This window comes from Macaca fascicularis, chromosome X (genome assembly GCF_037993035.2).
Source record: "Macaca fascicularis isolate 582-1 chromosome X, T2T-MFA8v1.1".
NCBI lineage: Eukaryota > Metazoa > Chordata > Mammalia > Primates > Cercopithecidae > Macaca > Macaca fascicularis.
The window spans coordinates 10,548,596-10,560,858 of NC_088395.1; positions in this window are offsets into that span (position 1 = coordinate 10,548,596).

Genomic DNA, 12,263 nt, shown 5'->3' on the forward strand with positions numbered 1-12,263 from the left:
CCCGGCAAAGGAGCGCAGCTCATCGCCAGCAACGGATCAAAGCTGGACGGAGAATGACTTTGACGAGATGAGAGAAGAAGGCTTCAGTCCATCAAACGTCTCAGAGCTAAAGGAGGAATTACGTACCCAGCGCAAAGAAACTAAAAATCTTGAAAAAAAAGTGGAAGAATTGATGGCTAGAGTAATTAATGCAGAGAAGGTCCTAAACGAAATGAAAGAGATGAAAACCATGACATGAGAAATACGTGACAAATGCACAAGCTTCAGTAACCGACTCGATCAACTGGAAGAAAGAGTATCAGCGATTGAGGATCAAATGAACGAAATGAAGCGAGAAGAGAAACCAAAAGAAAAAAGAAGAAAAAGAAATGAACAAAGCCTGCAAGAAGTATGAGATTATGTAAAAAGACCAAATCTACGTCTGATTGGGGTGCCTGAAAGTGAGGGGGAAAATGGAACCAAGTTGGAAAACACTCTTCAGGATATCATCCAGGAGAACTTCCCCAACCTAGTAGGGCAGGCCAACATTCAAATCCAGGAAATACAGAGAACGCCACAAAGATACTCCTCGAGAAGAGCAACTCCAAGACACATAATTGCCAGATTCACCAAAGTTGAAATGAAGGAAAAAATGTTAAGGGCAGCCAGAGAGAAAGGTCGGGTTACCCACAAAGCGAAGCCCATCAGACTAACAGCAGATCTCTCGGCAGAAACTCTCCAAGCCAGAAGAGAGTGGGGGCCAATATTCAACATTCTTAAAGAAAAGAATTTTAAACCCAGAATTTCATATCCAGCCAAACTAAGTTTCATAAGTGAAGGAGAAATAAAATCCTTTACAGATAAGCAAATGCTTAGCGATTTTGTCACCACTAGCCCTGCCTTACAAGAGACCCTGAAGGAAGCACTAAACATGGAAAGGAACAACCGGTACCAGCCATTGCAAAACCATGCCAGAATGTAAAGACCATTTAGGCTAGGAAGAAACTGCATCAACTAACGAGCAAAATAATCAGTTAATATCATAATGGCAGTATCAAGTTCACACATAACAATATTAACCTTAAATGTAAATGGACTAAATGCTCCAATTAAAAGACACAGACTGGCAAACTGGATAAAGAGTCAAGACCCATCAGTCTGCTGTATTCAGGAGACCCATTTCACATGCAGAGACATACATAGGCTCAAAAAAGGGATGGAGGAAGATTTACCAAGCAAATGGAGAACAAAAAAAAGCAGGGGTTGCAATACTAGTCTCTGATAAAACAGACTTTAAACCATCAAAGATCAAAAGAGACAAAGAAGGACATTACATAATGGTAAAAGGATCAATTCAGCAGGAAGAGCTAACTATCCTAAATATATTTGCACCCAATACAGGAGCACCCAGATTCATAAAGCAAGTCCTTAGGGACTTACAAAGAGACTTAGACTCCCATACAATAATAATGGGAGACTTCAACACTCCACTGTCAACATTAGACAGATCAACGAGACAGAAAGTTAACAAGGATATCCAGGACCTGAACTCATCTCTGCAACCAGCAGACCTAATAGACATCTACAGAACTCTCCACCCCAAATCAACAGAATATACATTCTTCTCAGCACCACATCGCACTTATTCCAAAATTGACCACATAATTGGAAGTAAAGCACTCCTCAGCAAATGTACAAGAACAGAAATTATAACAAACTGTCTCTCAGACCACAGTGCAATCAAACTAGAACTCAGGACTAAGAAACTCAATCAAAACCGCTCAACTACATGGAAACTGAACAACCTGCTCCTGAATGACTACTGGGTACATAACGAAATGAAGGCAGAAATAAAGATGTTCTTTGAAGCCAATGAGAACAAAGATACAACATACCAGAATCTCTGGGACACATTTAAAGCAGTGTGTAGAGGGGAATTTATAGCACTAAATGCCCACAAGAGAAAGCTGGAAAGATCTAAAATTGACACTCTAACATCACAATTAAAAGAACTAGAGAAGCAAGAGCAAACACATTCGAAAGCTAGCAGAAGGCAACAAATAACTAAGATCAGAGCAGAACTGAAGGAGATAGAGACACAAAAAACTCTCCAAAAAATCAATGAATCCAGGAGTTGGTTTTTTGAAAAGATCAACAAAATTGACAGACCATTAGCAAGACTAATAAAGAAGAAAAGAGAGAAGAATCAAATAGATGCAATAAAAAATGATAAAGGGATATCACCACCGACCCCACAGAAATACAAACTACCATCAGAGAATACTATAAACACCTCTACGCAAATAAACTAGAAAATCTAGAAGAAATGGATAATTTTCTGGACACTTACACTCTTCCAAGACTAAACCAGGAAGAAGTTGAATCCCTGAATAGACCAATAGCAGGCTCTGAAATTGAGGCAATAATTAATAGCCTACCAACCAAAAAAAGTCCAGGACCAGATGGATTCACAGCTGAATTCTACCAGAGGTACAAGGAGGAGCTGGTACCATTCCTTCTGAAACTATTCCAATCAATAGAAAAAGAGGGAATCCTCCCTAACTCATTTTATGAGGCCAACATCATCCTGATACCAAAGCCTGGCAGAGACACAACAAAAAAAGAGAATTTTAGACCAATATCCCTGATGAACATCGATGCAAAAATCCTCAATAAAATACTGGCAAACCGGATTCAGCAGCACATCAAAAAGCTTATCCACCATGATCAAGTGGGCTTCATCCCTGGGATGCAAGGCTGGTTCAACATTCGCAAATCAATAAACATAATCCAGCATATAAACAGAACCAAAGACAAGAACCACATGATTATCTCAATAGATGCAGAAAAGGCTTTTGACAAAATTCAACAGCCCTTCATGCTAAAAACGCTCAATAAATTCGGTATTGATGGAACGTACCTCAAAATAATAAGAGCTATTTATGACAAACCCACAGCCAATATCATACTGAATGGGCAAAAACTGGAAAAATTCCCTTTGAAAACTGGCACAAGACAGGGATGCCCTCTCTCACCACTCCTATTCAATATAGTGTTGGAAGTTCTGGCTAGGGCAATCAGGCAAGAGAAAGAAATCAAGGGTATTCAGTTGGGAAAGAAGAAGTCAAATTGTCCCTCTTTGCAGATGACATGATTGTATATTTAGAAAACCCCATTGTCTCAGCCGAAAATCTCCTTAAGCTGATAAGCAACTTCAGCAAAGTTGCTGAAGTTGTATCTCAGGATACAAAATTAATGTGCAAACATCACAAGCATTCTTATACACCAGTAACAGACAAACAGAGAGCCAAATCATAAATGAACTTCCATTCACAATTGCTTCAAAGAGAATAAAATACCTAGGAATCCAACTTACAAGGGATGTAAAGGACCTCTTCAAGGAGAACTACAAACCACTGCTCAGTGAAACAAAAGAGGACACAAACAAATGGAAGAACATTCCATGCTTATGGATAGGAAGAATCAATATCATGAAAATGGCCATACTGCCCAAGTTATTTATAGATTCAATGCCATCCCCATCAAGCTACCAATGAGTTTCTTCACAGAATTGGAAAAAACTGCTTTAAAGTTCATATGCAACCAAAAAAGAGCCCGCATCTCCAAGACAATCCTAAGTCAAAAGAACAAAGCTGGAGGCATCACGCTACCTGACTTCAAACTATACTACAAGGCTACAGTAACCAAAACAGCATGGTACTGGTACCAAAACAGAGATATAGACCAATGGAACAGAACAGAGGCCTCAGAAATAATACCACACATCTACAGCCATCTGATCTTTGACAAATCTGACAAAAACACGAAATGGGGAAAGGATTCCCTATTTAATAAATGGTGCTGGGAAAATTGGCTAGCCATAAGTAGAAAGCTGAAACTGGATCCTTTCCTTACTCCTTATATGAAAATTAATTCAAGATGGATTAGAGACTTAAATGTTAGACCTAATACCATAAAAACCCTAGAAGAAAACCTAGGTAGTACCATTCAGGACATAGGCATGGGCAAAGACTTCATGTCTAAAACACCAAAAGCGACGGCAGCAAAAGCCAAAATTGACAAATGGGATCTCATTAAACTAAAGAGCTTCTGCACAGCAAAAGAAACTACCATCAGAGTGAACAGGCAACCTACAGAATGGGAGAAAATTTTTGCAATCTACTCGTCTGACAAAGGGCTAATATCCAGAACCTACAAAGAACTCAAACAAATTTACAAGAAAAAAACAAACAACCCCATCAAAAAGTGGGCAAAGGATATGAACAGACATTTCTCAAAAGAAGACATTCATACAGCCAACAGACATATGAAAAAATGCTCATCATCACTGGCCATCAGAGAAATGCAAATCAAAACCACAATGAGATACCATCTCACACCCGTTAGAATGGCGATCATTAAAAAGTCAGGAAACAACAGGTGCTGGAGAGGATGTGGAGAAATAGGAACACTTTTACACTGTTGGTGGGAGTGTAAACTAGTTCAACCATTATGGAAAACAGTATGGCGATTCCTCAAGGATCTAGGACTAGATGTACCATATGACCCAGCCATCCCATTACTGGGTATATACCCAAAAGATTATAAATCATGCTGCTATAAAGACACATGCACACGTATGTTTATTGCAGCACTATTCACAATAGCAAAGACTTGTAATCAACCCAAATGTCCATCAGTGACAGACTGGATTAATAAAATGTGGCACATATATACCATGGAATACTATGCAGCCATAAAAAAGGATGAGTTTGTGTCCTTTGTAGGGACATGGATGCAGCTGGAAACCATCATTCTTAGCAAACTATCACAAGAACAGAAAACCAAACACCGCATGTTCTCACTCATAGGTGGGAATTGAACAATGAGATCACTTGGACTCGGGAAGGGGAACATCACACACCAGGGCCTATCATGGGGAGGGGGGAGGGGGGAGGGTTTGCATTGGGAGTTATACCTGATGTAAATGACGAGTTGATGGGTGCAGCACAGCAACATGACACAAGTATACATATGTAACAAACCTGCACGTTATGCACATGTACCCTAGAACTTAAAGTATAATAATAATAATAATAAAGGATGAGAAAGAAAATGAGGCTCTATTAAATTTAATATGTCATCTCTCAGTTTTCTTTATTTAAAGGGCAACAGAATATGACTGTTTTCAATACAAAATATTGAAAGTAGAACTTAAAACAACTTTCATAAATAAGGAATTTTCTCAGGTGCTCCATGGATGACTCTGAAGAGTACAGGAATATCATGCGACACGACTGAGAGGATGTGTTGATCAGCAGTTGATGCAAAAGTTTCTTTCTTGCCGCCCCAACTTACCTGTGTTATTAAGCCTCATAGCTAAACTATATTAGAGTGCTGGCAAATATTTGTTCCTCTCTATACAAAATTCTTAGCTTCGATTGTTGGCTCACGATATTTTAACCAGAAGAAATATCTCGCTTTAAATCAATTGTCCCAGGTCTCAGTTTAAAATTGGTGATGTACTGAGAACATTTCTTAGGGACAGAACTCCACTACATCTGCCTACCAGGTGGCAGAAATGTAAGGACACAGAGTAAATTTTATATCAGAAAGGCAGATAATTCTGACACAGGCAGACAAAGAGAAAAGCTGCCAAAATAGAGCAGGGAAGAAAAATACCTTAAGAGTGTTCCCCTTTTTACTGTTCCCTAGACGTGTCTCACCCCCGTCCCAAATTCTTAAAAGTCACCCTACAATTCAGGACTCCAAGCTCAGACTTCTCGTGTTCTTGTTGCGGCTTCTGACCTTTCAGCTGCCCCACTGATAACCTAGCATAAGATAGATTAACTAACCATATGCTGAAAGGTTGGACCATCCCTTAGGGGATATCAAACTACATGGAGAACTCTATGTCCTGGCAGGGGAAACACAGTCTAACCCAATTTTCTTACCACTGCATGCATTTCACGGGCCTGGGAAAAATGGATCTTCTTACTTGTTTTACCAAACTCCATCAAAACAAGACTAGGTGTCGCCCAAACAACTAATCAGAGCCTGGATTTTATTGTGGCTCGAGGGGAAAGCAGAAAGATCATTGACATTTTCTTGGCTCTAAAGCTACCTTAGGGGAACCTTGCAACCCAGACATTCCTCAAGGGATACCAAATATCACTGTACTTGATGTGGAAAAGCATATTAACTCAAGAACCCAGATATTCTTATTCTTGTTTTGGAAAATTGATTGACAAATATGAAGACAGTCATTTTTGACATAAATATCACGCTACACTTGTTCTTAGCGCCTTCTTAAAGTTTAGTACAAAATATTGAGCTAATTCTCAAAGCCTCCTTTCTGATGCCAGAAAATATTTATGCAAGAATTCTATGCATTATCATCAGCAGAGTGCCACTGCTCAATCTGAAGTCATTGCCTGCTGGAATAAACTCTCTTCCAAAGCCAGAAATCTGTCTTCCAACAAAACAAACATCGAACACCAGAATGGCAAAGAACCACAGTCCTTTTCTCAAAGCCTCTTGGTCAAGGTGGGAAATATTTTAGTGATTATTACAAACACAAGTGGCATTACCAGTTTCAATCACTTCTTTACTTTTCATCTCTATTGCCCTTTCTTTGGTTCAAGCTACCATCCTGTCTTCCCTACAGTACTGCAACAGCCTTTTTGTTTTTGTCTTGTTTTTGTTTTGGTAAAGGTTGTTGGGGTGTGATTTACATACCATAAAGTTTACCCCCTCTATGTGTACATTTCAATGATTTTTAGTAAATTCACTGACTTGTACAACCATCACCTTAATCCAGTTTTAGAACATTTGCACACCTTCAAAGAGATTTCTCATGTCCATTTACAGTGAATCTCCATTCCTCCCTTCCTCAGGCTGCAGGCAGTCACTAATCTACTTTCTGTCTCTCTAGATTTGCCTTTTTGGATATTTCATATAAATGGAATCATATAATATGTGACCTTTTGTGACTGGCTTTTTTTCACGTAACATAATGTTTTCAAGGTTCATCCATGTTACAGCATGAATCAGTACTTCATTCCTCTTTATGCCTGAATAATACTCCATTGTATGGATGGACCACATTTTATTTATCAATTTACCCACTGATAGACATTTGGGGTCGTTTTCATTTTTTGGCTATTATGACTAATGTTGGTGTGAACACACACATACAAATCTTTTCTATGTTTCACTTTAGGATCAGAATTGCTGGGTCATGTAGATTTATGTGTCACAGTCTCTGAACTCTTCTACTTGTCTCACATCTGGGCCCACTTCAAGACCTTCTCCTTACTATGGCTAGAATGGTCTTTTTTTCTTGTTGAAATGTCTTTATTCCTAAGGTATGATCTTTCATACTTCTTTTTAAAAAATTATTGTAATGGCCACATAATAATTATACATATGTATGGGGGTACAGAGTGATATTTTGATGCATGTGACTATCCTGATTTTTTCATTACACATTGTAAAATGATCTTTTGAAACTGAAAATTCACATGTCATTTTGCCTGGTTAAAAATGCTCCGGGGGCTTCCCATTGTCCTCGAGTTAAAATCAAAACTTTGCAACACTGTTTGTGGGGCCTTGTATGATCTGTTTTCATTCTGCAGCCTCTAATCTTATTCCTCCACTTCACCTGGCTCCTCAATCTTCTCTGTATCAATCAGACTAAATTCTAGTTTTCGGTACAGACTGTGCTCCTTTAAGGCCTTATCTTGGGCTGTTCCCTCTATCTAGAAATCTCCTTCCCTTTAGGGTAGTGGTTAAAAGGGCAGCTCTGGAGTTAGACACCTGAATTCACCAATGAAAAGCCATATGACTTTGGGCAAGTCATGTCTCTGTATGTCAAATTCCCCATCTTTAAATCGAGGATTAATAACAGATCTTGACTCATAGGATCCTTGGAAGGATGAAATGTGTTACAATGTGCAAAGCATTTTAAACAGTCCTCAATAAAAGTTAGTGATGGCCAATGAATTCTTCATTTTTTTTTGGCTTAGATTTAACTTTCTTCTAGAAACCTTCACTGACCTCTTAAGTATGGGCTAGCTCCTTTCAGTGTTTCCATAATACTCTGTTCTTGTTGTGTTGTGTCATATTGTTATTGCCAGTTTACTTATCCGTCTTCTCCTGGTAGTCTCTGAGTTTTGTAAGGCAAACCAGAGTACTTCCATCTTCAGCATCTAACAGAGAGCATGGCTCACAATAAATGCTCATTAAAATATTTGCTAAATTGAGAAAAACTGTATTAGATAGTCTCTGTGTTCCATTCATTCCCACCCACCTTTGCCCAATTGTCTCTCTCAGAGAGACCTACATGAAATGTATCATCTAGACTACATACCAGCTGTGGTAAATAGTTAGGTTGGGTTTGGCCAAGAGGAAGCTCTGGCAAGAGATAGATGAGTGGGTTGAGGAAGAGGTCATGGTAATTTCCTTTCCACTTCCTCCCTGCTGTGGTTCTGCCAGTGACTGCATTCTGCTATAGCTATGGCTCCTGTTAAGACATCCCACTTCCAGAGCTCTAGCTCTTTCTGGTGCCATTACAGACATTCCCTTCTCTTGCCCACTCAGACCTAGGAGTGGCAGCTGCAGCTTCCCGTTATTGCTAATCCCATGGTGTTCTACCATTCCTCATCAGTCTTTAGCCCTGCCCAACCATCTGTAAAAAGTTCACTATTCTCTCTCCATGTAAACTCATTTGAGTGTGCCATCTGCTTTGTTTTGAGACCCTGAATAATAACAATGACTGAGCATAGCCATTCCTGCTAGGGGTTTCAGGTGGCAGAGAGTGGGGGAACTCTTTGTGTGTTTTGTTGGAGAGATAGTGGTGGGGTAGAATATGATTTCACTATTAAATAGCTTGCAATGTTTACAGTTCTTATTTTTATGTGTATATACGTCACTTTGCCATATGCCAGGATGTGTTATTGCCAATGGTTTCCATATGGATAGTTCATAAAGCATTTTACTGTTGGATCATTCTTTCCGGTGCACTCTGTAGTGAAGACTTGGTAGCAGTGCTTGACTTGATTGATAGAAAATCATAGTCCACCAAGTGCTAAGTCTCTTCAAGTATCACAATTCTTTCCAGTTCCAGCTGATGGTATATTTCTTAGGCTATTATTTCTAGTTCTATTTGAGAAACAATGCTGGATATGTGAGCCCATAATTTTCATTACAGGAATAGGTTTCAGACAGCCGAGCATCAGACTCTGAAACCAGGAAAGACATATAGGTTCAAAGACCACCTCCTGGATATCTATGTCTCTTGTGTTAGTCTGTTGACGTTTATCAAGCACACACTCCTTACAGAGCCTGATCCTATTTGCTTAGTTTCTAAGAGACAGGAGGCTTGAACTGACCCTTCAGGTATTTTATGATATAACTATTGCTTTGTGTCAAATAGGTGGTCTTCTTGCATATGAACTTGGAGTTATAAACAGCACACACAAGGCCTTGGCATTATTATCCAGTTTGCATAATTTAAAATGATTCTTTGACTAGTAAAGCTCAGATTTCAAGAGTTCTAACTAGATTACTTTGTAGCCATTAAAATTTGTCTGGAGCTAAATGTGAGAGGCTATACTGAGGAATTGATGGTTTTTTTAAAGTACATATTCTAAAATTATGGTTATATTTGTGTCCTATAGCTGTTGTAAGAAGTTACCACAAATTTAGTGGCTTAAACAAAGCAAATTTATTATTTTATAACTATGGAGGTCACAAGTTCAAATGGATGTCACTGGGCTAAAATCAATATGTCAGCAGGGCTGTGCACTTTCAGGAAGTACTAGGGAATAATCAGTTTCCTCAGTTCTTCCAGCTGCTTGGGGCTGCCCACATTCCTTGACTCATGGCCCCTTCCTCCATCTTCAAAGCCAGCAATGCTGGTTGAGTCTTTCTCACACTGCATCACTTTGACACTGCTTCCATCCTCATACTGCTGCCTCTGACTATCTTGTCTCCCTCTTTCACTTACAAGGACGCTTTTAATTATACTGTGCCCACCTGGATAATCCAGGATAATTTCCCCACCTCAAAATCCTTAACTAAATCACATCTTCAAATTCCTTTTTGCCATGTAAAGTAACATAATCATAAGCTCCAGAGATCAGGATGGGAGGCCTTTATTTGGGCCTACTCCAATCTTTGGGGCCATTATTTTACCTACCACACCTATTAAATAATTATTTAAAAATTTAAAAACCTTTATCTTTGCTGTTATAAATAATTAAAAATGATGGAAATAAAAACTAAAAACTAAAAAGCATTCTATGGGTGTTTTCAGTTTTCTCCTGAGGCCATAAAAAAACTGAGAAACATTCTGTTACCTTGATGTCTTTAAATGGAAATAAACACAAACACTTTAAAGGACTTAAATTTTTTGAATTTAAAATGGCTAATACAGGTAAAATTACTGAAGTAGAGAATGTGCTCAAAAATAGTCCTCTATTCATTGCATACCATTTTGTAATACATATTATTTTCCCTAAGTTAAGAAAAAGGAATATTTCAGTAGTAATGATTATAATTGTTTAGGTTTCAGATGTCATTTTGTGATTTGGAAAGCTCTATGAAATAATTTCATAGTTCATATCATCTCATCTTCAAAATTAATAAAGAGGAAACACATTTTTTAGCCTATGTATATTTTTTACTTAAGTAGCTTTGGGTTTGGCTCTTTACAAGATAGGAACTAGAAAAATTTTTGGTTTCTGTGGTGGAAGCTAGGAATTCTCCCCCTAATTCACAAGCCAACTATGATGTATGATTCTTCATTTCAGCAACTGAGAAGACAATTGCAAAGTTTGAAGACGGCCAGGTTGTACTTCTTAGCACCATACAGTGTCATCGCCATGCCACTGTACTGAAGACAATGAAGTAAATGGCCAGCCAACAAAACGTACAGTAATCAAAAAGATAACTACCTGCCAGGTCAAGGAACAGGGGTGACGCAGACAGATAAGGCACCTGCTTTTGTGGTACTTACATTCTAATGGCGAATGAGAGAGAAATAATACACCAATAGGAAGGTGAGCCAATATACAAACAATGTAAATCCAGAGAATGGGAAATGTTATGGTGATAGTGATATGCTAGGTTGTGTCTGTGCCAGAGGGGAGGCTACTGTAAGGGAAAATGTCTCTGGGGAGGGGACATTTGAGCTGTCATTTGATGATAAACAGCACATCCTGTAAGTCCTTAAAAACCCAAATCCCTGATCTCCAAAATGGAGTATGTGCACTACCAAAGGCAAGCAAAAGAATCTATTGGAGTTTCGGGAAAAAAGATGAGAACTTCTGTTTGTATTTATTTTTATTTAGAAAACAAGAAAGAAATTAAACTTTGCTAACATAGGGAAGGAAAAAATTTCCATCACTAGGTTCGTGGCCAGTTTTCTATAACAAAAATTAGATTATTAACAAGAAAAAAAAACATAGAAATTTATTGAATATAAGTTTTATTTAACACAGGGGCCTTCAGAAATGAAGGTTCAGAATAGGTAAACTTGCATATTTGTATACTTAAGATTGATAAAGAATGGACAGTCACGGAGAAATATGATTGGAGGACGAAAGGATATGATCTAATGGTAATAAACTGGGGGGAATGTAGCAAGACTTGTTTGTTCAGATTTTTCTCTGCATCCCTGTGTCTTCAGATAAAAGGATGTTCCTTTCCTTCAGGTATAGTTCCTTTCCTACAGGGAGGAAACCTCTCACACTAGGGTCTTACAACTTGCTTCACGGGAGAACTGTGAAGGGAAGATGAGAGTGTCCTCCCTGTTTCTGCTGTTTTTCCAAATTTCAAGGTGCCATATTTTGGGGTAGTGTGTCCTGAACCCCATCACTAATATTTACATTTTTACATTGAAACCCTATATGTGGCCCATGTATCAGATAGTCACCCCTACTCTGGAGTATTGCAATGTATTGCACTGTTACATTATCTAATTTTAACTTGAATAACCCTCACATAATGGACCAATGGCTTTGAAAGTTTTCTACAAGGAAGCCACAGGTTGAGGAAGTACTACTATTGCAATCTTAATTCAGTGATAAGAAAATGTCAGAAGCAACTCTTTTCCTACTCCAAGTAGGCCATCATCAGCCACATTATGACTCTTTATACAGAGTCAAAGATAACTCAGTCACAAATATTTAGTATTATCAAGAAATTAATATACAGCATGTATTAGCAATTACTTCCATTCTATACAAACTGTACCCTAAGAGGGAATTGTGCCTTCCCAC